Consider the following 26,482-nt stretch of genomic DNA (forward strand, 5'->3'; position numbering starts at 1 on the left):
TTGTTTCTGAGCAGAGCATATGATAGCTCTAGCCATTAAGTTAAGAGATCCTTGTGTGTGCCGGTTAAGCATGCAGCAGCTGAACAGCTGGACATGGATTTGAGAAGGCGGAGGCAAGGATTGTGTGGTGCTCTGTATAGGCTTCTTCAAATGAGATGAACAGCAGGGAAGGTATCTGCTCTATCCAATACATCCAATATATAGTCAGGGCCATTTGGCTGAAATTGTAGTTATGGAGACAGATGAGAGTGGGTGAAAAATACTAAATTCAAGAGAAGTAAAAATGTGAACATTGTGGTTCAAGGCAGCAACACCCCTCAATATGTAAGTAGATGAAGAGAGAGAGAAAGAAGGAGAGAGATAAATAAATAAAGGAGAGGGAAAGAAATAGGGAGAGAGAAAGAGTGAGAGAGAGAGCAAGCGAGAGCCTTTCATTAGGCTAGTATGATTCTCAAGCCAACTGCTGTAAACTGTAGAGATTCCATGATGGAGAACTTAATCCTGTTTTCATGAAAACAGAATTAGAGGTAGAATGTTTTGGTGCATTGTTGTGACATTACATATTCGAAGCTAATCTGTCATTTTGTCAAGGTGACCATGCTCAGACCTGCCCCTGCCCCTGCCCCATATAATTAATTAAAGACACGAACGTACATAAATACCTCAAACTGTAGGATAAATGTACCATGATTCGTTTGGCGTGCAGGGTGGCCTATATGGTTTATAATGTTTCATATATGGAAATCCACAGTCACTGCGCCCTTGGTGGCGCGTATTGTATGCTGTGTCTCTTTAAATACAGTAGGCAGTGCTGTCGGCCTGTGTGGAGCGCAGAGCGCAGTTACGGCTGTGGTGTGCACAACCCGCAGGGCTGTTTGACAGGCACTCTGGACACAGAGAGACAAGTCGCCTCACCGTGACACGCTGGCTGCATCATACCGACTTTGACCTAACAGCAGATTACGGGGTACGGAAATGATCGTCTCCTGCGTACCGTCATCAACATAATTGAGTTTGCTTCAAGGACCATATGCTATTCTGCCTTATTCTGTCCTTGTAAATAAGCTTGTGGCAGCATCCACAGAATGCTGTATTGAACTAGACAGAGATTGGTTTGTAACGGGATTGAGAATCGCAGTGACAGAGGACAGACGCACGGACGTTATGGTGAATACATAAATTAGAAACCCTATCGCAACATTTAGACTACCACTGGATCTATACTCTTCATTTTGTGAGGAGCCAAGATTGTGAATGAGAGCTGTATCAGACCGATTCTTATTTCAGAGTTGCGTCTTTCCATTAGGTTCAGACAAATATTTCCGTATATGCGGTAACGGATTGTATTCGACTCTCCCTTGGATTACTCTCTTATGACTCCTATTTGAGGTAGGTTATGCACCTTATCACATTTTATTTATTTAAATGAAAGTTGTCAAACAATTATTATTTTTTGCCAGATATGAAATTGTAGGCTATTATGGGCGTTTTCTATAAGCAGATGAACATTTACATGTAAATGTATTGTACTCTATAACGTCTATCAGCAGATTTCTAATGTATCAAATCTGGTTCTATCAGCTGGTTTCTACAGTATAATATCTGAGAAATGTGCCCCCATCACAATTGTTGACTTTCAGACAGTGTAGTGTAATTTCAGCAATCCCCATGCATGCAGTGATACAACTTGTTCACTACTCATCATTGGTCCTCTTCTCTCCCCTTGGATCTTTATGTATGCTGCAGTGGGCTCTGACATAAATGTAAGTAATACAAACGTCAGAATGTAGCCTACAGTCTATAGCTTATTAAAAGTAGACCATTATTTTTGCAGCCTGCTGAAGGTTGTGGTGAGAGACCTACTTGTTGTGTTTACTATATGTACTTACATGTATGTGTAACTGATAGATGCGTGCACACACACACACACACGCACACGCACACACACACACCAGTATAACGAGCTGTCGCCATTGGCGTCAGCTGATGGGAAACTAAATAAAAATCAAAAAACCAAATGATCACTGATAGTTAATGGTGGAAAGAGTCATTATCACTGAGCTGACATGGAAAACATAACAGATGGGCCTACCATTACCGGACCAGGATGCCTGCTTTATTTATTCTAACAGACTCTAAACGCAAGAATAGTTTTATTTAATTCATTTTCTTGCATATGTTCTACATATATTACAAAGAAAGAGGTCAAAACAATAGTCCCAGAAAGAGGGTAAAACAATAGTCCCATTAGCAAGTTATTTGATTTTGGACTGGTATGTGATGCTATCTATATCTATCTGATTCACCTCAACCTCAAATAAGATCAATTTGTTTAATTTATGACTGCCAGCACTGAACACAGTGTGGATCTCACAACAACACCTTGTGATACATGCAGGGTTTATTTGGATTAGTTAAGTGCAAATGGAAATGTGAGAGCGCCCTAGTCTCCACCAGTAGCCAACTCATCCCAGCGTGTGCCATCATGCCGAGTCAGTGGCTCAGCTAGGCTGCATGTAATTATTCCCCTGCCTGTTCTGGAGGGCTGGCTTTATGTAAATAAATCATGTGGCCCTGAATCAACACATCGCCACTCTCACTTGACCCAAAGTGTGAAGTAGCTGGACTTTCTTTAGAGCCCTCATGCTAATGTTTAACTAGCATAATGATTTGCAGATCCACCTCAGAGAGCAGAGGAGACCTGCCTGTCTCTCTGCCTTCCTGACTTTCTTCTTTCACTTCCTTCACCCTCTGTTGTTCTGTTACTAGAGCTAATGGCATGCTTAGATATATGTTAGGAGATTTATTCTCCTTTGTGGCAGCTCAGTAATGGGGCAATTGACTGAAGTGATATTCAGTGGTATTTATCATGAAGCATCATCATCTGTCAGCAGGTGCTCTCCAGAAGCATATTTATTCAGTAAGGACTGGAGGTAAGCAAACATTCCCACATTTAATAGCTTTCTTGGGTCAGAATAACAGAATAGCAATATCTTAAGTCTGTAAAATGACAACAAGGCCTTGAAATGCCCAGTTATTAATGCTAGGACTGTTGCCATTGTACAGTAGCCTATGGGCAAATAGGCTACTGCACAAGGATACTCTATGCACAAGGATACTCTATGCACAAGGATACTCTATGCACAAGGATACTCTATGCACAAGGATACATTACTTTGCTAATGTAATTACAGTAAAATCCCCCTCGGGGTTTTATGTAAACACGTTTTCCAAAAATTCTGCAGAAAGATAGGGGTGTCAGCTATGACATGGCACCTTGAGTTTGTTTATTGAACTACAGTAAGTGGGGTGAATTTACACCCGGTAACGAAATTACATTATGGGTCCCTGATCTGTACAACACAGAAATGCATAATTATGGATATGAATGTCATTCTCTGTTTCACAAGTTTGGACATCACAGCTGAGAATTGCAGGGCACAGTAGAATAAAGCACAGCACAGTAGAATACAGCACAGCAATGCAGAGTAGAGTTTAGTACAGTGCAGTACAGTACAGTAAACTAGAGTATAGTTCAGTACAGTATACAGTACAACATACTGTACTGTACTATACTATACTTTTCTTTACTCTCCTGCATTGTACTGTACTCTACTCAATGTACTGTATTGTACTGTACTATCTAAACTTGCGAAACATATGTCTATGATAGGTTCAGATTTGGTCCATTCCAGTCCATCTGTGGACGTAAACATGAAGGCCAGAGTGGACTGACCAAATTTCAACGACTTTTCAACGTCTATGGACGTCCGGTGTTGGTCGGTGCTCAGTGGGTGAGGATGCTGGTTACAGTCAATGGAAAGAGAGGGGCTCATGGGTAGGTGTCAGTAAGAGCTGGGAGAGGTGACATTAACTGGAGGGTGAGAGAGTGAGAGAGTGAGAGAGTGAGTGAGAGAGAGAGAGAGAGAGAGAGAGAGAGAGAGAGAGAGAGAGAGAGAGAGAGAGAGAGAGAGAGAGAGAGAGAGAGAGAGAGAGAGAGAGAGAGAGAGAGAGAGAGAGAGAGAGAGAGAGAGAGAGAGAGAGAGAGAGAGAGAGAGAGAGAGAGAGAGAGAGAGAGAGAGAGAGAGAGAGAGAGAGAGAGAGAGAGAGAGATCACCAGACAAATCTATGCCTTCATTTCCCAAAAATATAGAGTCTTAGCTTTCATTGACATTTGTTCCTCATTGGTCCTTTTCCATGGAAATACCCGTTGTCATCACGCTCTCGGGATGAAAGGGTATACAACCCAGTACCCACTATTAATGGCAGGTCGTATATACACTGCTCAAAAAAATTATGGGAAAACTAAAATAACACATCCTAGATCTGAATGAATGCAATATTCTTATTAAATACTTTTTTCTTTACATAGTTGAATGTGCTGACAACAAAATCACACAAAAATGTGTCACACTCAAAATTAAAGTGGAAAACCACACAACAGGCTGATCCAACTTTGATGTAATGTCCTTAAAACAAGTCCAAATGAGGCTCAGTAGTGTGTGTGGCCTCCGCGTGCCTGTATGACCTCCCTACAACGCCTGGGCATGCTCCTGATGAGGTGGCGGATGGTCTCCTGAGGGATCTCCTCCCAGACCATGACTAAAGCATCCGCCAACTCCTGGACAGTCTGTTGTGCAACGTGGCGTTGGTGGATGGAGCGAGACATGATGTCCCAGATGTGCTCAATTGGATTCAGGTCTGGGGCCAGTCCATAGCATCAATGCCTCCCTCTTGCAGGATCTGCTGACACACTCCAGCCACATGAGGTCTAGCATTGTCTTGCATTAGGAGGAACCCAGGGCCAACCGCACCAGCATATGGTCTCACAATGGGTCTGAGGATCTCATCTCGGTACCTAATGGCAGTCAGGCTACCTCTGGCGAGCACATGGAGGGCTGTGCGGCCCCCCAAAGAAATGCCACCCCACACCATGACTGACCCACCACCAAACCGGTGATGCTGGAGGATGTTGCAGGCAGCAGAACGTTCTCCACAGCGTCTCCAGACTGTCACGTGCTCTGTGTGAACCTGCTTTCATCTGTGAAGAGCACAGGGCGCCAGTGGCGAATTTGCCAATCTTGGTGTTCTCTGGCAAATGCCAAACGTCCTGCACGGTGTTGGGCTGTAAGCACAACCCCCACCTGTGGACGTCGGGCCCTCATACCACCCTCATGGAGTCTGTTTCTGACTGTTTGAGCAGACACATGCACATTTGTGGCCTGCTGGAGGTCATTTTGCAGGGCTCTGGCAGTGCTCCTCCTGCTCCTCCTTGCACAAAGGCGGAGGTAGCGGTCCTGCTGCTGGGTTGTTGCCCTCCTACGGCCTCCTCCACGTGTCCTGATGTACTGAGCTGTCTCCTGGTAGTGCCGTCATGCTCGGGACTACGCTGACAGACACAGCAAATCTTCTTGCCACAGCTCGCATTGATGTGCCATCCTGGATGAGCTGCACTAACTGAGCCACTTGTGACCAAAAGTGACCAAAACATCAGCCAGGAAACATAGGAACTGAGAAGTGGTCTGTGGTCCCCACCTGCAGAACCACTCCTGTCTTGCTAAATGCCTATAATTTCCACCTGTTGTCTATTCCATTTGCACAACAGCATGTGAAATTTATTGTCAATCAGTGTTGCTTCCTAAGTGGACAGTTTGATTTCACAGAAGTGTGATTGACTTGGAGTTACATTGTGTTGTTTAAGTGTTCCCTTTATTTTTTTGAGCAGTGTATTATATAAGTGTCAACACCTTCTACTTTTAAATCAGATGGATTAATTATAAATCACACATTTTTAGAAATTACATTTTGATTTGATTTATTAGCATCCCCATTAGTCGACGCCAACGACAACAGCTAGTCTTATAACCAAAAATACATTACAAACAAAATACTTCACACTTTACGTACATTAAAAAAAACATCATTACCTTTACTATAGCTGACAGACTAGGCTAGTGACATGAACGCTCAAGGGGGATTCAATTCTGAGTGAGGCTGTGCCAAGCAGCAACAGGATATCTAAATAATGTTCCTCTAGCCCCCTCACAGTTAGCTTGGAACAAGAGGCAGCCAGGTGCTCTCAATGACTGTTATTGGAATGTTAACTAACCATGGGGAAAACTGATGCATGGTAGAGTATTTTGTAGTAATACCCATTTGTTCTTATCAAAACGATTGAATTCTCAGGAGAATACTGAGAATTCATTCATTCCAATTATACACCAGGGCAGCTGACACGTTCGTTGTGGGTGCTCATTCCTCTCAACCTTACAAGAATCTTTCAAAGAACACTTTTTCAAAATACAGTACGTAAATAAAGGTAACTGCCCAAAAAAAGGAAATACTTTAGTAAATTCCACACAGGTGTAGTCCCTGAGTTAATTACGCATCATGCTTTGGGTTATATATATAAAAACTCCCAGTTTCCCATTGTTTTGGCTATCATGGCTAGAATAAGAGATCCCAGTGACTTTGAAAGAGGGCTCTCAAAGAATCATAGTGTGCTTAAAGGGTGTGTCTCAGTCACCAGATCTCAACCCAATTGAACACTTTTGGGAAATTCTGGAGCGGCGCCTGAGACAGTGTTTTCCACCACCAACAACTTAACACCAAATTATGGAATTTTCTCATGGAAGAACGGTGTCGCATTCCTCCAATAGAGTTCCAGACACTTTTAGAATCTATGCCAAGGTGCATTGAAGCTGTTCTGGTGGCTCGTGGTGTCCCAAAGCCCTATTAAGATACTTTATGTCAGTGTTTCCTTTATTTCGACAGTTACCTGTAATATTTCAGAGGGGTTTATTGCTAGCAGGCTTAGCACCCAGCCCAATGGAGCACTTTAAAGCCTCTCAGATATGCAGCCCTCTGCAGAGCCATGACCAGAGCAGCACAGTGTCCAGACTCACTGTGATGAAGGCTTTGAATTTCTTCAGCATTTATGTTGCTTCCTTATCTCTTTATCCTCTTGTTGACCTCTCAGCGACTCCTCATGGATCGGAACCAGTGGCTCTGGTCTGTGAAGATAACCAGGGGACCCGACTTGAAGGAGAACATCCATGTCTGAGCTTGTCATAGCATTGAAACCCTCTGAACCCTACTGCTTTATGGGGAGGCACTGTACTTTACTGTATGTATGTTTGATGATGTGCTCTCTATCGATATTTCATCGTCATGAATGGATGCCAAGATTCTCATTAGAGTGTATACAGAAATAGCCTGGCTATAAAAAACGGAGAATCAGTGTTGAGTGCTTAAGCTCTGGCATGTGGACAATGGCTCCTCACTGTTCCCTGGGCTTCGTCAGTGCAGTGTCTCAGTGAAATGGTACATTAGACAGAGGGAGTTGATGGTTTTCTGTACTCATTGTCAAATGCTGTTTTAGAGCAGAAGAAGGCTGAATGTTTCAGACCAGGAATAATCATAGACAGACAGAACAGCAGATTTCTGACCTGTCAGTTAGAAGGAGTTGAATCAGGGGTTGAATTAAAGAACAGTGAATAATACACGCCCATCATCATCCCAATGCAAACAGTATAAAGCCTCCAAATTCAGACAGGTTAGTTAGGCATTGTCTCATCTATGACCTCTATAAACAGTGAGACACAGGACTTATATGTATATAGTGATGGCTCAGTCATATGTTTTTCTGAGGGAAATGACAGAAACATACAGTGCCTTGCGAAAGTATTCGGCCCCTTGAACTTTGCGACCTTTTGCCACATTTCAGGCTTCAAATATAAAGATATAAAACTGTATTTTTTGTGAAGAATCAACAACAAGTGGGACACAATCATGAAGTGGAACGACATTTATTGTATATTTCAAACTTTTTTAACAAATCAAAAACTGAAAAATTGGGCGTGCAAAATTATTCAGCCCCCTTAAGTTTGCTGCGATTACAGCTGTAAGTCGCTTGGGGTATGTCTCTATCAGATTTGCACATCGAAAGACTGAAATGTTTTCCCATTCCTCCTTGCAAAACAGATCGAGCTCAGTGAGGTTGGATGGAGAGCATTTGTGAACAGCAGTTTTCAGTTCTTTCCACAGATTCTCGATTGGATTCAGGTCTGGACTTTGACTTGGCCATTCTAACACCTGGATATGTTTATTTTTGAACCATTCCATTGCAGATTTTGCTTTATGTTTTGGATCATTGTCTTGTTGGAAGACAAATCTCCGTCCCAGTCTCAGGTCTTTTGCAGACTCCATCAGGTTTTCTTCCAGAATGGTCCTGTATTTGGCTCCATCCATCTTCCCATCAATTTTAACCATCTTCCCTGTCCCTGCTGAAGATGCTGCCACCACCATGTTTGACAGTGGGGATGGTGTGTTCAGGGTGATGAGCTGTATTGCTTTTACGCCAAACATAACGTTTTGCATTGTTGCCAAAAAGTTCAATTTTAGTTTCATCAGACCAGAGCACCTTCTTCCACATGTTTGGTGTGTCTCCCAGGTGGCTTGTGGCAAACTTTAAACAACACTTTTTATGGATATCTTTAAGAAATGGCTTTCTTCTTGCCACTATTCCATAAAGGCCAGATTTGTGCAATATACGACTGATTGTTGTCCTATGGACAGAGTCTCCCACCTCAGCTGTAGATCTCTGCAGTTCATTCAGAGTGATCATGGGCCTCTTGGCTGCATCTCTGATCAGTCTTCTCCTTGTAAGAGCTGAAAGTTTAGAGGGACGGCCAGATCTTGGTAGATTTGCAGTGGTCTGATACTCCTTCCATTTCAATATTATCGCTTGCACAGTGCTCCTTTGGGATGTTTAATGCTTGGGAAATCTTTTTGTATCCAAATCCGGCTTTAAACTTCTTCACAACAGTATCTCGGACCTGCCTGGTGTGTTCCTTGTTCTTCATGATGCTCTCTGCGCTTTTAACGGACCTCTGAGACTATCACAGTGCAGGTGCATTTATACGGAGACTCGATTACACACAGGTGGATTGTATTTATCATCATTAGTCATTTAGGTAAACATTGGATCATTCAGAGATCCTCACTGAACTTCTGGAGAGAGTTTGCTGCACTGAAAGTAAAGGAGCTGAATAATTTTGCACGCCCAATTTTTCAGTTTTTGATTTGTTAAAAAAGTTTGAAATATCCAATAAATGTCGTTCCACTTCATGATTGTGTCCCACTTGTTGTTGATTCTTCACAAAAAAATACAGTTTTATATCTTTATGTTTGAAGCCTGAAATGTGTCAAAAGGTCGCAAAGTTCAAGGGGGCCGAATACTTTCGCAAGGCACTGTATACGTACAATTACAGCTCTGTGATTGTTTCTAGTATAAGTAAGTATGACTATATGTTTCATGTTCTCCTTTGTGGCACAGAGGAAAATGCTTTATTTTTCTGCTAATTTTTCCTTAAAGGACAAGATGATTTTGGAGTGGGGATTATCTGCAAGACTCTTTGATCAGTTCCTGGGAAGGCCCAAGGAGGGTTGGCTTTGCCGTATTCATATCTCAGACAGATTTTTTGCTCAGACCGGGATAATCTGTAACAGTGTGATTTTTCAGTAAATAATACTCAAGTAATAACTGCCTGAAAATGGCAAATTAACATTGTGTGGAGAAAGGCCAGACTATGGGAAAGCCCTCAAATATGAGACTTAAGTAGCAAGATGATGTCCTAATTCGGTATAACATTGACATTGTGTGTGTGTGCACGAGTGTGGGTGTGTGTGCGTGCTTATATAGTTACATGTGTTTGTGTGTATGTCGCTGTTATGCATTCCATTCACTTCATCCTCATCGAACACTTTCATGTTTTGTTTATGCTGATGTTGTTATTCTTGAGGAGTTTTAAGAGCCAGCCTGTGGACAGATGTTCCTCTCGGAAGGATGTGAACCCAGGCCTGTCCACTTAGAGTAATACTCCTCCGATGGGCCTCCTCCAGCAGACAGCACATAGAGCAAGGCACCCTGTGTACAGTTTTAGGAGGTGGTGGGCTGGTACTGGTGTGTGTGGGTGGCTGGGGGGTTCAGTGAATCACCAGTGTGTTTCCCTGCACGCTGTAGAGTCTGTCACTGTTAACATGTTGTTATGGAAAATTCGGCAACCACAATCTCTAACGGCGTTTGCCTGGCCATTAGCTGTGGGGTCTGCCCACCGAGGAGGAAGGATGATGGATCAGCTGTGTTAAAGGCGTCCCAATGGTGATGGATGACTGCGGGACGCCATAGAAAGGGCAGGCCACTATCAGCACCGTCACAGAAACAAGGAGATGACTTGTCATCAGTCCCGTCATTAGCCAAGGTCATTACTGTAACACTGCTAGTCAGTGTGTGAATCCACTCTATAATGCCGGTTGTGTTTAGAGGTGGCTTGTTTATATACTGTAGTGTGGTTATCAACAGCGGGCTCATACCGTCATACCCTCGGTCCTTATTGTATCCTTGAACTTGAATTGATGTTGTGTTTTGATGATTTAAATGTATTCAGTTGGCTTTGTCAGTCATTTATTTATTGTATTGCAGAGGAAGTCATCAGAACAGGCCAGTACCTGTATGCTCATCATACCCAGCATTCACATCATCTATCAATCAACTGGTTTTGAAAGGTTGATACCAGGTCTTCTCAGTTGGCAGAGTTGAATGGAGATAACACATATGCTATTAAGCTCTTCCCTGACACACACATGCTTATTAACCCAAAGTGGCTGATTAGGTCTGATTGTTGGCCACTGTAGAAGAACCTTCCCAAGGCCTAATCACGTGATTCCCTCATCAATAATAACTCTAACTCTAACACTACTCTACTCTCCCCTTGTGTGTGGGTGTGGGTGGGTGTGGGTGTGGGGGTGTGTGTGTATGTGTGTGACGGAGAGAAAGAGTGTGGACACTAGAGAATTAGAGAGTGAGGGGAAAAAGAGAGAAAGAATAGTCCATTATGTAGTCAATGGCTGACCTTGAGATACGGCCAGTCATAGGGATTAGAGTATCAGCCAACTGTAATTGCTGACCTACAATAACAGACCCTCTTGTTCATTCTTGAACTTGGTTGCTGATACACAAACAACCCTTTGTATGCATCAAACTACTGGATCATGTTTTCTCTTCCTGGTTTACCAAGAGGGCACTACCTGCCAACACCCATCCTCCTAAAACACAGCCTTTTAGTTCTCTGGTTCCACTTTCAGCACGTCTTAAAGCAGAGAGATGTAGTTACTGGCGCCAGTATGTAACTCAGAGAGTCATTTATCTTGGGTTAATCCTGAGCCTTAAACTAAAGCCCCATTGATATTTAACACACAACTTCCAAAGCCTGGAGATTTCCACGCTATTATATTCCATTCTGCAAATTAATTCCCATATTAAAGTAATTAATGCCTCTTTAGGGTGATGAGCGTTGGAACATGTGGGAAGAAAGATAAACACAGCATTTATTTCATAATTTATCTTTTTGTTTTGAGCTACAGTTTCTGACTGATGAATTCAGGCTCTGTTTGGTTAACAAGTTGCAGATATTACCCAGATTTTCCTCTTGCTGGTAGAAGAATGCAACTATAGTATGGTCTGTAGTTACACATACCTAATCTTCACAACAATCTTCTTGCACAATAATCTAGTTGACCAATTTAAGGCCTAGTTATGTATGGTGAATCTGCACTGCATGGGACAGTAGGAAATAGGAACTGGACTGACAGGGGATCCAAACCCATATTCAGAATGCTCTGTGAAGAATCAGACAGGCTTCACTTAAAAGAGGAAAGGGAAGAGATATTTCATCTTATTGCTCCTTCCTCCCTCCAATGCAGCACCAGTTGTTGGTCTGATAAAGGATATGAGAAGAGAGATCCCCTGTGGGTCTGTCTGTCTGTCTACAGGGAGAGGCAGTAGCCTATCAGATCTCCTCTCCTCTCCCCTCTTCTTGATGGACCCTAATTGGGCTGTCACACCTGCCATGCAGATTTGTCAGAATGCTGTGAAGTGAAGTTCCTCATGGAATCACAGGGTGCATCCCACTGTTCCTGCTAGAAATCCCTACATACAATAGGCATGTTACTGCTGTGTGATTCAAATCAAATCAAATTTTATTTTTCACATTTCGTAAACAACAGGTGACTAACAATGAAATGCTTACTTACAGGCCCTTCCCAACAGTGTAGAGAGAGAAAAAAGATAAATAGTAGAAAAGTAATAACACAAGGAAAAAAACTATTATCATGGAATAAGTGGTTAAACGAGTACTAATGAGGGGCCCACAGTTGGTTATGCACCGTTGGGAACAATTACATGAAGGATGAACCTTAAATGTTCTTACAATATGTTTTCTGCTCTTCATGACTAGGATTTTGTAATGTAATGTAATGCAGTAGCCAAGCTCTGTCTTTTTACTATAAGACCTGCAATTGTTACCGTTCTACAATGTTTTAATTCAAAGAGTTGGCTCCTGCACTACAAGCATCAAATAGGATGTCTTAAAGACCCAGTACAGTCAAAAACATGATTTCCTGTCTTTAATATATAGTTCCACACTAGGAGATTGGAATAATACTGTGAAATTATGATAATGCTGTTTTATTGTACGAGCTGTTTGAAAGGGCTGCCTGAAATGTCAGTCTGTTTTGGTGGGATGGAGTTTTCGTTTGCCTGGTGACATCACCAGATGGTAAATGAGTTAATAGACCAATAAGAAAGAGAGCCAAACCTCTCTGCCAGTAACAGCTAGTTGTAGGTTTTCCCCGACCACTAGGACCTCTCTCAGACAGTCTTAGCTAAATTCTTGCTTGATAAATTGCTCTTTGCTAAGAAGCTTTTTAAAAAAAAATGTTTATTAAAACAATCACAGTAAGGTACTTAATTGTTACCCAGAAATGATTTGATATTGAGATAAAAACATCTGCATTGGACCTTTTAAGTATTAGCCTGGCATTGTTTCTAGTCTGGTGATAAGCAGTAAGAACGCTCATTCATTCTCCATCTGTCAGTGAAGTCACATAGGTCTGGTGAGATGTGTGGTGTCATGTTATTACACAGTGCCTGGTCATCCACGTGGCAGGGCCCATGCCATGTCAGCTCCCATTATCTCCTGTGTCTACTCTGTGTTGACAGCATGTGTCAGTACCAGGTCTCTTATAGATGTGCTTGAGGATGACTCAGCTCACTCAGTCCCTCACTGACTCCCCGGTGGAAACATTTCCCCATGCAGCCACATGGACGTAAACAAGGTCTTGCTGAAAGGTTAGATTGAGGCCAGGGTTGGGAATGATATATTGCTGCTACTACAGTATGTAGCTATGCCTTATTCATGGAGAACTTAACCTCAAGTGTTGCTGGTATGATTGTACCTAGGCTGGGAAAAGGCTGTGTAACTTCTGTAGATGAATGATGCTTCAAATCCTAAGTGGGTGTTATACTATTATTCTGTGCTTGCCCCTGAATACACTACTCTCCTCTCATTGTACCCATATTTAAAGCAATGTTTGAATGAGGATTTATTACTACTATTTTCCCTTAGCAACCTTCATGGCTCATACAATTTCCTCCTTGCCTTCCTCTATCCCCCTCTTTTCTCTCTTCCTCTTCATCAGTTTTATTATCTTTTCCTCCAAGTCTCTACTACAACTCTGCATGGCCACTTCCCCTGAGAAGGAGAGAGAGAATGAGAGAGAATCTCTCCCTCTCTCCATTTCAGCTGGGACTTGAGTGCTTTGTGCACTTCATATTTTATTCATCCTGTGATTGAGAGGCTGCAGTACAGAGGCTTCCTCAGTCCTGTGAGCCCAGAGCACGTCTCGGCAGCTGTCATACTGTCTGCAGCCCAGCTGCACGTATTCTCCCTTCTGCGGCAGCAGCACACACTCATATCACACCACTCTCCACTGGACACACAACACATGTATACCTCCCCATAAAATACAAAAGCTGCAGTTCCTTGATTTCCTTTTCCTCAATCTCATGTCATGTGATATTCTGATTGCATGGACACAAAAGGCAGTGCATTGTGACCTGAAAAGCAATGATACTGATTCTTAACAGAGTTGCACCTTTTCCTTTTGTTTAATCAGTTTACTATGAATCTAGAATCACTAATTACTGATGTGCAACAGGAATGCACTTAAAAAAAAATCTTAACCTCCACTATTGGATAGGAGATTGAGGTTACAGTAGATTTCACCATGCTCCTATTCATTATCCATCAACCCTTTAGGGCTACACACCTTCATTAGCTTCTTCCTTCCTGTCTGAGTGAAGAGGCAAAAAGAGCATCAACAATAACAACAACATCAGTCTTCCAGAAATAGAAACAGCATGAGCAACTGGGACTCCCTCTAACGATGGCCCCTCTTTAATTAATGTGGCTGTGATGATATCTGGCTGCCGGTGCTACTCAGCCTTTTCAGGCAGATTGGCGTGATGAGTAGGCCCATGGTTCATTGGCCGTTCCGCAAGAGGAGGCATGCTCACGGAACTCTCAACCCCAACCTTACCCCACACCACCCCATCACCCTCTCTCTTCCCCAAAACAAGTACATCCAGCCCTGTGGGTCCTGGCCACTGCCTGACATGACTGCTCACTGTTGCAGAGCTCTGATGAAAAGACGAAGTGCCCCGGGCTTTCGGAGGCGATCCACTGCAGTGGTAAAGCAGTGTTCATCAGGGTGAGAAGCAGGTTCACACGCTTCTCTTCCCATCCTCATCATACTCTCTCTTGGTGTGCTAAGGTTCAGGACAAGGCCTCTGGAGTCTGCTCAATCTCCATGGCTCAAAATAGTTATCAGGCTGTTCAGGTTTTCCTGAGGAGAACTAGAAACAGAGTGTAGAGTCCATGGACATTGTGAGGACATTGAGCTTTCTGCACCTAGAAATGCCTTCTGAATAGAAAATAATGCCTTAAAAGCAGTCCACAATGAAGGACTATTTGGAAATCTGAAATGTAGCTCAGTAAATCTCTGCTCTTGCTAATGATACATGTACAGTAGAGGTCGACCAATTAATCGGAATGGCCGATTAATTAGGGACGATTTCAAGTTTTCATAACAATCGTAATCGTCATTTTTGGACACCGATCACAGCCGATTACATTGCACTCCACGAGGAGACTGCGTGGCAGGCTGACTACCTGTTATGCAAGTGCAGCAAGGAGCCAAGGTATGTATTGATTTCTTAAAATCAATACACAAGTATCTGTTTTTAAACCTGCATATTTAGTTAATATTGCCTGCTAACATTAATGTATTTTAACTAGGGAAATTGTGTCACTTGTCTTGCGTTCTGTGCAACAGAGTCAGGGTATATGCAGCAGTTTGGGCCGCCTGGCTCGTTGCGAACTGTGTTTCCTAACAAAGACAGCCAATTTCACCAAATGGGGGATGATTTAACAAAAGCGCATTTGCGAAAAAGTACAATCTTTGCACGAATGTACCTAACCATAAACATCAATGCCTTTTTTAAAATCAATACACAGAAGTATGTATTTTTAGGTAAGGGAGACCTTCTCCCTTACCTCACCTCGCTCATCAACTCATCACTGACCGCTGGCTACGTCCCTTCCGTCTTCAAGAGAGCGAGAGTTGCACCCCTTCTGAAAAAACCTACACTCGATCCCTCCGATGTCAACAATTACAGACCAGTATCCCTTCTTTCTTTTCTCTCCAAAACTCTTGAACGTGCCGTCCTTGGCCAGCTCTCCCGCTATCTCTCTCTGAATGACCTTCTTGATCCAAATCAGTCAGGTTTCAAGACTAGTCATTCAACTGAGACTGCTCTCCTCTGTATCACGGAGGCGCTCCGCACTGCTAAAGCTAACTCTCTCTCCTCTGCTCTCATCCTTCTAGATCTATCGGCTGCCTTCGATACTGTGAACCATCAGATCCTCCTCTCCACCCTCTCCGAGTTGGGCATCTCCGGCGCGGCCCACGCTTGGATTGCGTCCTACCTGACAGGTCGCTCCTACCAGGTGGCGTGGCGAGAATCTGTCTCCTCACCACGCGCTCTCACCACTGGTGTCCCCCAGGGCTCTGTTCTAGGCCCTCTCCTATTCTCGCTATACACCAAGTCACTTGGCTCTGTCATAACCTCACATGGTCTCTCCTATCATTGCTATGCAGACGACACACAACTAATCTTCTCCTTTCCCCCTTCTGATGACCAGGTGGCGAATCGCATCTCTGCATGTCTGGCAGACATATCAGTGTGGATGATGGATCACCACCTCAAGCTGAACCTCGGCAAGACGGAGCTGCTCTTCCTCCCGGGGAAGGACTGCCCGTTCCATGATCTCGCCATCACGGTTGACAACTCCATTGTGTCCTCCTCCCAGAGCGCTAAGAACCTTGGTGTGATCCTGGACAACACCCTGTCGTTCTCAACCAACATCAAGGCGGTGTCCCGTTCCTGTAGGTTCATGCTCTACAACATCCGCAGAGTACGACCCTGCCTCACACAGGAAGCGGCGCAGGTCCTAATCCAGGCACTTGTCATCTCCCGTCTGGATTACTGCAACTCGCTGTTGGCTGGGCTCCCTGCCTGTGCCATTAAACCCCTTCAACTCATCCAGAACGCCGCAGCCCGTCTGGTGTTCAACCTTCCCAAGTTATCTCACGTCACCCCGCTCCTCCGTTCTCTCCACTGGCTTCCAGTTGAAGCTCGCATCCGCTACAAGACCATGGTGCTTGCCTACGGAGCTGTGAGGGGAACGGCACCTCAGTACGTCCAGGCTCTGATCAGGCCCTACACCCAAACAAGGGCACTGCGTTCATCCACCTCTGGCCTGCTCGCCTCCCTACCACTGAGGAAGTACAGCTCCCGCTCAGCCCAGTCAAAACTGTTCGCTGCTCTGGCCCCCCAATGGTGGAACAAACTCCCTCACGACGCCAGGACAGCGGAGTCAATCACCACCTTCCGGAGACACCTGAAACCCCACCTCTTTATGGAATACCTAGGATAGGATAAGTATTCCCCCCCCCCTTTAAGATTTAGATGCACTATTGTAAAGTGACTGTTCCACTGGATGTCATAAGGTGAATGCACCAATTTGTAAGTCGCTCTGGATAAGAGCGTCTGCTAAATGACTTAAATATAAATGTAAATGTAAAAGAAATTCAGGTTAGCAGGCAATATTAAACTAGGGAAATTGTGTCACTTCTCTTGCGTTCATTGCACGCAGAGTCAGGGTATATGCAGCAGTTTGGGCCGCCTGGCTCGTTGCGAACTAATTTGACCGAATTTTACGTAATTATGACATGACATTGAAGGTTGTACAATGTAACAGCAATATTTACACTTACGGATGCCACCCGTTAGATAAGATACGGAACGGTTCCGTATTTCACTGAATGAATAAACGTTTTGTTTTCCAAATGATATGGATTTGATCATATTAATGACCTAAGGCTCGTATTTCTGTGTGTTATTATATTATAATTAAGTCTATGATTTGATAGTGCAGTCTGGCTGAGCGGTGGTAGGCAGCAGCAGGCTCGTAAGCATTCATTCAAACAGTACTTTACTGCATTTGCCAGCAGCTGTTTATGACTTCAAGCCTATCAACTCCAGAGATTAAGCTGGCAATACTAAAGTACCTATTAGAACATCCAATAGTCAAAGGTATATGAAATACAAATGGTATAGAGAGTAATAGTCCTATAATAACTACAACCTAAAACTTCTTACCTGGGAATATTGAAGACTCATGTTAAAAGGAACCACCAGCTTTCATATGTTCTCATGTTCTGAGCAAGGAACTTAAACGTTAGCTTTTTTACATGACACATATTGCACTATTACTTTCTTCTCCAACACTTTGTTTTTGCATTATTAAAACCAAATTGAACATGTTTCATTATTTATTTGAGACTAAATTGATTTTATTGATGTATTATATTAAGTTAAAATAAATGTTCATTGTTCATTCAGGATTGTTGTAACTGTCATTATTACAAATAAATATATATATATAAAAATCGTCCAATTAATCGGTATCAGATTTTTTTGGTCCTCCAATAATCGGTATCGTCCGACGTCTAATGTACAGTACAGTATAATATGCAGCCATGTTCTGCTGCATAGTGAAATGTGCCAATTTGAATGTGCCTTTTAGTTTCATTAGACTCCCAGGCTGTTAAAACAAGAAAATGTTTGTTCCTTGAGCCCCTCACGGTATAAGCACATCCTGGTCTAGAGTCAGACTGGCAGACAGACAACTTTCTGTTCCCCCCTAATCATGTGTCATCCTATCTGAATTGGCCTTGAGACATTGTCACACAGCCAAGAGGAGGAGTATTGCATATTGAATGTTGAAAGGGGAGATATTAGACATTAATAGACATAGACGTTAATGTTCAGTAGGAAGCACCTAAAGGTTAAGGCCATTAGACATCCTACTCTTGATAAGGCAAAGGTAAAGAATTATCATTCCATCATCATGCTGGTGCGGCAGCTCAGAGAGGCTGTTTTGTTCATGTGGAATCTCATTATCTTCCCTGTAGCTGAGATGTTGATGCTAAAAGGAGGAGACGGCTTTGCCGGATGGTGGACGGGGGTCAGGGATGGGGGTGAGGGATGGGGGATGGTGGACGGGGGTGAGGAACGGGGGATGGTGGACGGGGGATGGTGGACGGGGGTGAGGGACGGGGGTGAGGGACGGGGATGGTGGACGGGGATGGTGGACGGGGGGATGGACGGGGTGAGAGACGGGGGATGGTGGACGGGGGATGGTGGGTGGGGAATGGTGGACGGGGGTGAGGGACGGGGGTGAGGGACGGGGGATGGTGGACGTGGGATGGTGGACGGGGAAGGGGACGGGGGATGGTGGACGGGGGATGGTGGACGAGGGTGAGGGACGGGGGATGGTGGACGGGGATGGTGGACAGGGGTGAGGGACGGGGGTGAGGGACGGGGGATGGTGGACGGGGATGGTGGGTGGGGAATGGTGGATGGGGGTGAGGGACGGGGATGGTGGACGGGGGTGAGGGACGGGGGTGAGGGACGGGGGATGGTGGACGGGGGATGGTGGACAGGGGATGGTGCTTGCCTACGGAGCTGTGAGGGGAACGGCACCTCAGTACCTCCAGGCTCTGATCAGGCCCTACACCCAAATAAGGGCACTGCGTTCATCCACCTCTGGCCTGCTCGCCTCCCTACCACTGAGGAAGTACAGTTCCCGCTCAGCCCAGTCAAAACTGTTCGCTGCTCTGGCTCCCCAATGGTGGAACAAACTCCCTCACGACGCCAGGACAGCGGAGTCAATCACCACCTTCCGGAGACACCTGAAACCCCACCTCTTTAAGGAATACCTAGGATAGGATAAAGTAATCCTTCTCACCCCCTCCCCCTTAAAATATGTAGATGCACTATTGTAAAGTGGCTGTTCCACTGGATGTCATAAGGTGAATGCACCAATTTGTAAGTCGCTCTGGATAAGAGCGTCTGCTAAATGACTTAAATGTAAATGTAAATGTAAATGGATGGTGGACGAGGGATGGTGGACGGGGGTGAGGGACGGGGATGGTGGACGGGGGTGATGGATGGTGGACGGGGGATGGTGGACGGGGGTGAGGGACGGGGATGGTGGACGGGGGGTGAGGGACGGTGGATGGTGGACGGGGGTGAGGGACGGTGGATGGTGGACGGGGTGATGGACGGTGGATGGTGGACGGGGATGGTGGACGGGGTGAGGGACGGGGGATGGTGGACGGGGGTGAGGGACGGGGGATGGTGGACGGGGGTGAGGGACGGGGGTGAGGAACGGGTGGGAGTGGGACCCTTACAGAAAAACCACATGGAACACTTCACATGTTTAGTTTCATGTTATCAATCAATCAATCACATTTATTTATAAAGCCCTTCTTACATCAGCTTATGTCACAAAGTGCTGTACAGAAATCCAGCCAAAAACCCCAAACAGCCATCAATGCAGGTGTAGAAGCATGGTGGCTAGGAAAAACTCCTTAGAAAGGCCAGAACATAGAAAGAAACCTAGAGAGGACCCAGGCTATGAGGGGTGGCCAGTCATCTTCTGGCTCTGCCGGGTGGAGATTATAACAGAACATGGACAAGATGTTCAAATGTTCATAGATGACCAGCAGGGTCAAATAATAATAATCACAGTGGTTGTCGAAGGTACAACAGGGGTGAGGGACCTCAGGAGTAAATGTCAGTTGGCTTTTCATAGCCGATCATTCAGAGTATCTCTACCGCTCCTGTTGTCTCTAGAGAGTTGAAAACAGCAGGTCTGGGACAGGTAGCACGTCCGATGAACAGCTCAGGGTTCCATAGCCGCAGGCAGAACAGTTGAAACTGGAGCAGCAGCACGGCCAGGTGGACTGGGGACAGCAAGGAGTCATCAGGCCAGGTAGTCCTGAGGCATGGTCCTAGGGCTCAGATCCTCAGAGAGAGAAAGAAAGAAAGAGCGAAAGAGAGAGAGAATTAGAGAGAGCATACTTAAATTCACACAGGACACCAGATAAGACAGGAGAAATACTCCAGATATAACAGACTGACCCTAGCCCTCCGACACATAAACTACTGCAGCATAAATACTGGAGGCATGTTATCACATGTTGCTTTACATGTTGTGACATGCTATCACATTAACTCCACATAAGATCATATGTGTTCACATGTGAAATTCATGTGTTTTTTCCACAAGGGGAAGCAGGTTAACGCTTTACACAATTCAGATTCAACTGCCATCCATCTGAAACCTGCTTATGCCACCTTCTTGACATTATCTACAGTGTGTGTGTGTGTGTGTGTGTGTGTGTGTGTGTGTGTGTGTGTGTGTGTGTGTGTGTGTGTGTGTGTGTGTGTGTGTGTGTGTGTGTGTGTGTGTGTGTGTGTGTGTGTGTGTGTGTGTGTGTGTGTGTGTCAATGGAGAGGACAGGATGGGGGTTTGGTGACTAATTCTGTCCAGAAATAAACAACTACTATATTTAGATAAACAGGAGTCAGTGGTCAGGTGAGCCCATACGCGAGCTGGCTGCTTGGCTCTTTATCTGAATCTGGGCTTTAGGGTATCCTTGGCTGCTGGTGAAGTCAGGTTTCAGGTTTTCACATTTGAATTTCATCCAAAGGTACACTCTGTCATTTCTAAAATCTGAAATCTGCATTCAAAAGAACATGCCAGAAGAGACAATATAGCCAAATGAAGAGATAATAAAACCACAGGTACAGGTAAAATCATAGATACAGGTAAAACCACAGGTACAGGTAAAACCACAGGTACAGGTAAAACTACAGGTACTGTACAGCACAAGCTCTTTCAACTTACCATTACTTGACATGCATTGAGCACCGTCACATTGGTTTGCTTGTAAATGCCCCAACATCGCTCTCTCTCTTTCTCCCACTCAGTCAATAGCAGCAGGCTCTGATTGGATCAATGTGTTTGTTGCCGTCTGATTAGCTTGCTAAGTAGAGTGAATGTAAGGCTGGGGTGAATGGTGGTGTGGAGTAATGACTAGCCAGGATGTTGGATTAGTAACAAAATTTACAGCATTAGTTACAGGTTCTGTTCTCAGTGTATTTGAAATCTATGATCAGGCCACAAGTGATTTGGTTTTGGGTACAGTATGTACAAAGATGTATTAGATAGTATGGTTTTGGGTACAGTATGTACAAAGATGTATTAGATAGTATGGTTTTGGGTACAGTATGCACAATGCTGTATTAGATAGTATGGCTTTGGGTACAGTATGTACAAAGCTGTATTAGATAGTATGGTTTTGGGTACAGTATGTACAATGCTGTATTAGATAGTATGGTTTTGGGTACAGTATGTACAAAGCTGTATCAGATAGTATGGTCTTGGGTATAGTATGTACAAGCTGTATCAGATAGTATGGTTTTGGGTACAGTATGTACAAAGCTGTATCAGATAGTATGGTTTTGGGTACAGTATGTACAAAGCTGTATCAGATAGTATGGTTTTGGGTACAGTATGTACAAAGATGTATTAGATAGTATGGTTTTGGGTACAGTATGTACAAAGATGTATTAGATAGTATGGTTTTGGGTACAGTATGCACAATGCTGTATTAGATAGTATGGTTTTGGGTACAGTATGTACAAAGCTGTATTAGATAGTATGGTTTTGGGTACAGTATGTACAATGCTGTATTAGATAGTATGGTTTTGGGTACAGTATGTACAAAGCTGTATCAGATAGTATGGTTTTGGGTATAGTATGTACAAGCTGTATCAGATAGTATGGTTTTGGGTACAGTATGTACAAAGCTGTATCAGATAGTATGGTTTTGGGTACAGTATGTACAAAGCTGTATCAGATAGTATGGGTTTGGGTACAGTATGTACAAAGCTGTATCAGATAGTATGGTTTTGGGTACAGTATGTACAAAGCTGTATCAGATAGTATGGTTTTGGGTACAGTATGTACAAAGATGTATTAGATAGTATGGTTTTGGGTACAGTATGCACAATGCTGTATTAGATAGTATGGTTTTGGGTACAGTATGTACAAAGCTGTATTAGATAGTATGGTTTTGGGTACAGTATGTACAATGCTGTATTAGATAGTATGGTTTTGGGTACAGTATGTACAAAGCTGTATCAGATAGTATGGTTTTGGGTATAGTATGTACAAGCTGTATCAGATAGTATGGTTTTGGGTACAGTATGTACAAAGCTGTATCAGATAGTATGGTTTTGGGTACAGTATGTACAAAGATGTATCAGATAGTATGGGTTTGGGTATAGTATGTACAAAGCTGTATCAGCTAGTATGGTTTTGGGTACAGTATGTACAAAGCTGTATCAGATAGTATGGTTTTGGGTATAGTATGTACAAAGCTGTATCAGATAGTATGGGTTTGGGTATAGTATGTACAAAGCTGTATCAGATAGTATGGGTTTTGGGTATAGTATGTACAAAGCTGTATCAAATAGTATGGTTTTGGGTACAGTATGTACAAAGCTGTATCAGATAGTATGGGTTTAGGTATAGTATGTACAAAGCTGTATCAGATAGTATGGGTTTTGGGTATAGTATGTACAAAGCTGTATCAAATAGTATGGTTTTGGGTACAGTATGTACAAAGCTGTATCAGATAGTATGGGTTTAGGTATAGTATGTACAAAGCTGTATCAGATAGTATGATTTTGGGTACAGTATGTACAAAGCTGTATCAGATAGTATGGTTTTGGGTTTGGTATCAGATAGTAGTATGTACAAAGCTGTATCAGATAGTATGGGTTTGGGTATAGTATGTACAAAGCTGTATCAGATAGTATGGGTTTGGGTATAGTATGTACAAAGCTGTATCAGATAGTATGGGTTTGGGTATAGTATGTACAAAGCTGTATCAGATAGTATGGGTTTGGGTATAGTATGTACAAAGCTGTATCAGATAGTATGGTTTTGGGTACAGTATGTACAAAGCTGTATCAGATAGTATGGGTTTAGGTATAGTATGTACAAAGCTGTATCAGATAGTATGATTTTGGGTATAGTATGTACAAAGCTGTATCAGATAGTATGGAACATGTTGAGTAATGAGCCTCTCACAATAAGTGAATCTGCTATCAAGGAAGTGATGGTAATTTAGTATTTATTCCACAACAACATGTCTCTCTCTCTCTCTCTCTCTCTCTCTCTCTCTCTCTCTCTCTCTCTCTCTCTCTCTCTCTCTCTCTCTCTCTCTCTCTCTCTCTCTCTCTCCCTCTCTCTCTCTCGCTCTCTGTGTCTGCCTGCCTTGCTGGTGAAAAGGAGCCAGTCTGCGGTGTCCTGTTTCAGGCGTGCACGCTTTGCTGAGATGCTAATCTTTTCCTGGAATAGATTCAGATCTGAGTCAAAGGGCAGGAAGACTGATGTGAGATATGGTGTAATGTAGGAGCTGGGAGAGAGTGGGAGTTGCCTCCCCCTCTCTGGCTAGGTTGAAAATATACAGGTTAAGACAATGTAATAATTCCATGCCGTTGGGTTAGAAAATAAACACATTCATTGGATCAGCGCCGTAGCTATGAGATTTATTTCGTAATTAAAGCCACGGGATCCTGCGAGTGGGACCGCTGGAACCAAGGAGCAGCATTTCCAGCCAGAGCAGAAATACAGATATTCTGTGGGCCCTGAATGATCGCTTTGTTCATGCTGGTGAGTGGAAGACATCATTTGATCTCCCATTGACAGAGCTTCCCCATTCAGCAGTATTGCACATAATTACTTATTTTAGGGAGCCATCAGAGGGCCAATTCACTCAATTGTTTTTCAAATGTCTGTCTATGGCTACCGGACAGAGTGCTGGGTGGGCTGGGTGGAGAGACTGCGTGGGGGGCCAGAGGCTCAGAGGAGTTAAGGAATCTGAGGTATGGGTGACACATGGGTAAGGAGGACAGGATGACAGAACCTCCTCTGTTGGGCCCATCAATGGCTCCTTCTCTGGTTTTGGTTCCTCTCAACCTGTAAAGGTGAAGGGGCTGCTGCACTGTTTTATTCATTCTCTCTGTCCCTTTCTCACTCACACTCGCTCCCTATTTCTCTCTCTCTCTCACTCCTTTCTTCCTTCCCTCCCTCTCCCTCTAAAGCGGAAAGCTTCATGGATAGATTCTGTTTCACAGCCTATTGTCCTGTGGAACAAAAAGAAAGCTGATTCAGCTTTTGTGGAAATGCTAGGTGGAACCTGTACAGTCCAATTTTGATTTGCTTAATTGCACCTCACTGCTCTTGGGCACTTTCCATAATCAAAGGAAAGCTATTATCCCTTTCTGCCCATTTCTTTGTACTCTGTAGTTTCCATGGCACCATATGTTCAGAAAATGGTTCTCATCACCAATGTAGTGACTCCATTACACCACACTCAGCTAAGGCTACTGTACAGGGCCAGTTGCTACAGTATAGAATTACATTATTTTGGGGGTCTTTTATTTACCTCTTCTCTTTCACTGTAAAAAGGACACCAATGAGCTTAATGGTCCATTGAGTATTTTAAGGATTACAATGAGCCTTTCCCTGCCACCCATAAGCTTAATTTCTAATCTTTATATGGCTGACCTAAAACCCCATCCTTTTTGTGCCAAATACAGGGGAATTATTGGGATCTGCCACTTCAATGCGTGCAACTGTGTAAGAATTCACTTGTTTACAAACGTTCGAAATGTGATTTTGCGTAATGCACATCTGTCATTTTTCACCCGTCTAACATGTCTATTTTTGTTTTCCTCCTTCCCTTGGTAGCAGTAAATAACATTTCTTTGCAAACCTCACCAAGAGATGTGTTGAATACTTTCCCAGTCAGAACAGCACTGTATCTTCCACCCAATATCTATAGGCTATATACTGTATCTCTCTCCCATAGACAGATGTTGACAATTATAGCTCATCTGAAGAGATGTAGGTATTCAAACTATGACTGGTGTTCAATATATCTACTGTCTGGCTGCTGTTCACTGTCTTGTGGTAATTGCAGCACTGCCTCTGGATAGTTTGTGAGACACAAATACAGCTAGTGTTAGACACTGTACCCTACTACAGCTAGTGTTAGACACTGTACCCTACTACAGCTAGTGTTAGACTGTACCCTACTACAGCTAGTGTTAGACACTGTACCCTACTACAGCTAGTGTTAGACTGTACCCTACTACAGCTAGTGTTAGAGACTGTACCCTACTACAGCTAGTGTTAGACACTGTACCCTACTACAGCTAGTGTTAGACACTGTACCCTACTACAGCTAGTGTTAGAGACTGTACCCTACTACAGCTAGTGTTAGAGACTGTACCCTACTACAGCTAGTGTTAGACACTGTACCCTACTACAGCTAGTGTTAGACACTGTACCCTACTACAGCTAGTGTTAGACACTGTGCCCTACTACAGCTAGTGTTAGACACAGTACCCTACTACAGCTAGTGTTATACACTGTACCCTACTACAGCTAGTGTTAGACTGTACGCTACTACAGCTAGTGTTAGACACTGTACCCTACTACAGCTAGTGTTAGACACTGTACCCTACTACAGCTAGTGTTAGACACTGTGCCCTACTACAGCTAGTGTTAGACACTGTACCCTACTACAGCTAGTGTTATACACTGTACCCTACTACAGCTAGTGTTAGACTGTACGCTACTACAGCTAGTGTTAGACACTGTACCCTACTACAGCTAGTGTTAGACTGTACCCTACTACAGCTAGTGTTAGACTGTACCCTACTACAGCTTGTGTTAGACTGTACCCTACTACAGCTAGTGTTAGACTGTACCCTACTACAGCTAGTGTTAGACACTGTACCCTACTACAGCTAGTGTTAGACTGTACCCTACTACAGCTAGTGTTAGACACTGTACCCTACTACAGCTAGTGTTAGACACTGTACCCTACTACAGCTAGTGTTAGACACTGTACCCTACTACAGCTAGTGTTAGACACTGTACCCTACTACAGCTAGTGTTAGACTGTACGCTACTACAGCTAGTGTTAGACACTGTACCCTACTACAGCTAGTGTTAGACTGTACCCTACTACAGCTAGTGTTAGACTGTACCCTACTACAGCTTGTGTTAGACTGTACCCTACTACA

General features: G+C 43.7%; 1 protein-coding gene across 3 annotated transcripts in view; it reads left to right on the forward strand.

Annotated features, from left to right (window-relative positions):
- The first annotated feature begins 871 nt into the window (after positions 1-871).
- The window catches only part of wscd2 (WSC domain containing 2), a 105,663-nt gene continuing 80,052 nt past the window's right edge, over positions 872-26,482 (forward strand). Inside the window, exons 1-2 of one of the 3 annotated variants that reach the window (XM_046350880.1) lie at positions 872-1,389; positions 1,747-1,763. The gene's annotated coding sequence lies outside the window, so the exon portion shown is untranslated. Of the gene's footprint in view, positions 1,390-1,746; positions 1,764-23,775; positions 24,060-26,482 lie in introns of those variants that run through there. The other 2 variants (XM_046350879.1, XM_046350881.1) reach the window with 2 other exon arrangements.

The sequence above is a fragment of the Oncorhynchus gorbuscha genome, linkage group LG05, assembly GCF_021184085.1.
Source record: "Oncorhynchus gorbuscha isolate QuinsamMale2020 ecotype Even-year linkage group LG05, OgorEven_v1.0, whole genome shotgun sequence".
Lineage (NCBI taxonomy): Eukaryota > Metazoa > Chordata > Actinopteri > Salmoniformes > Salmonidae > Oncorhynchus > Oncorhynchus gorbuscha.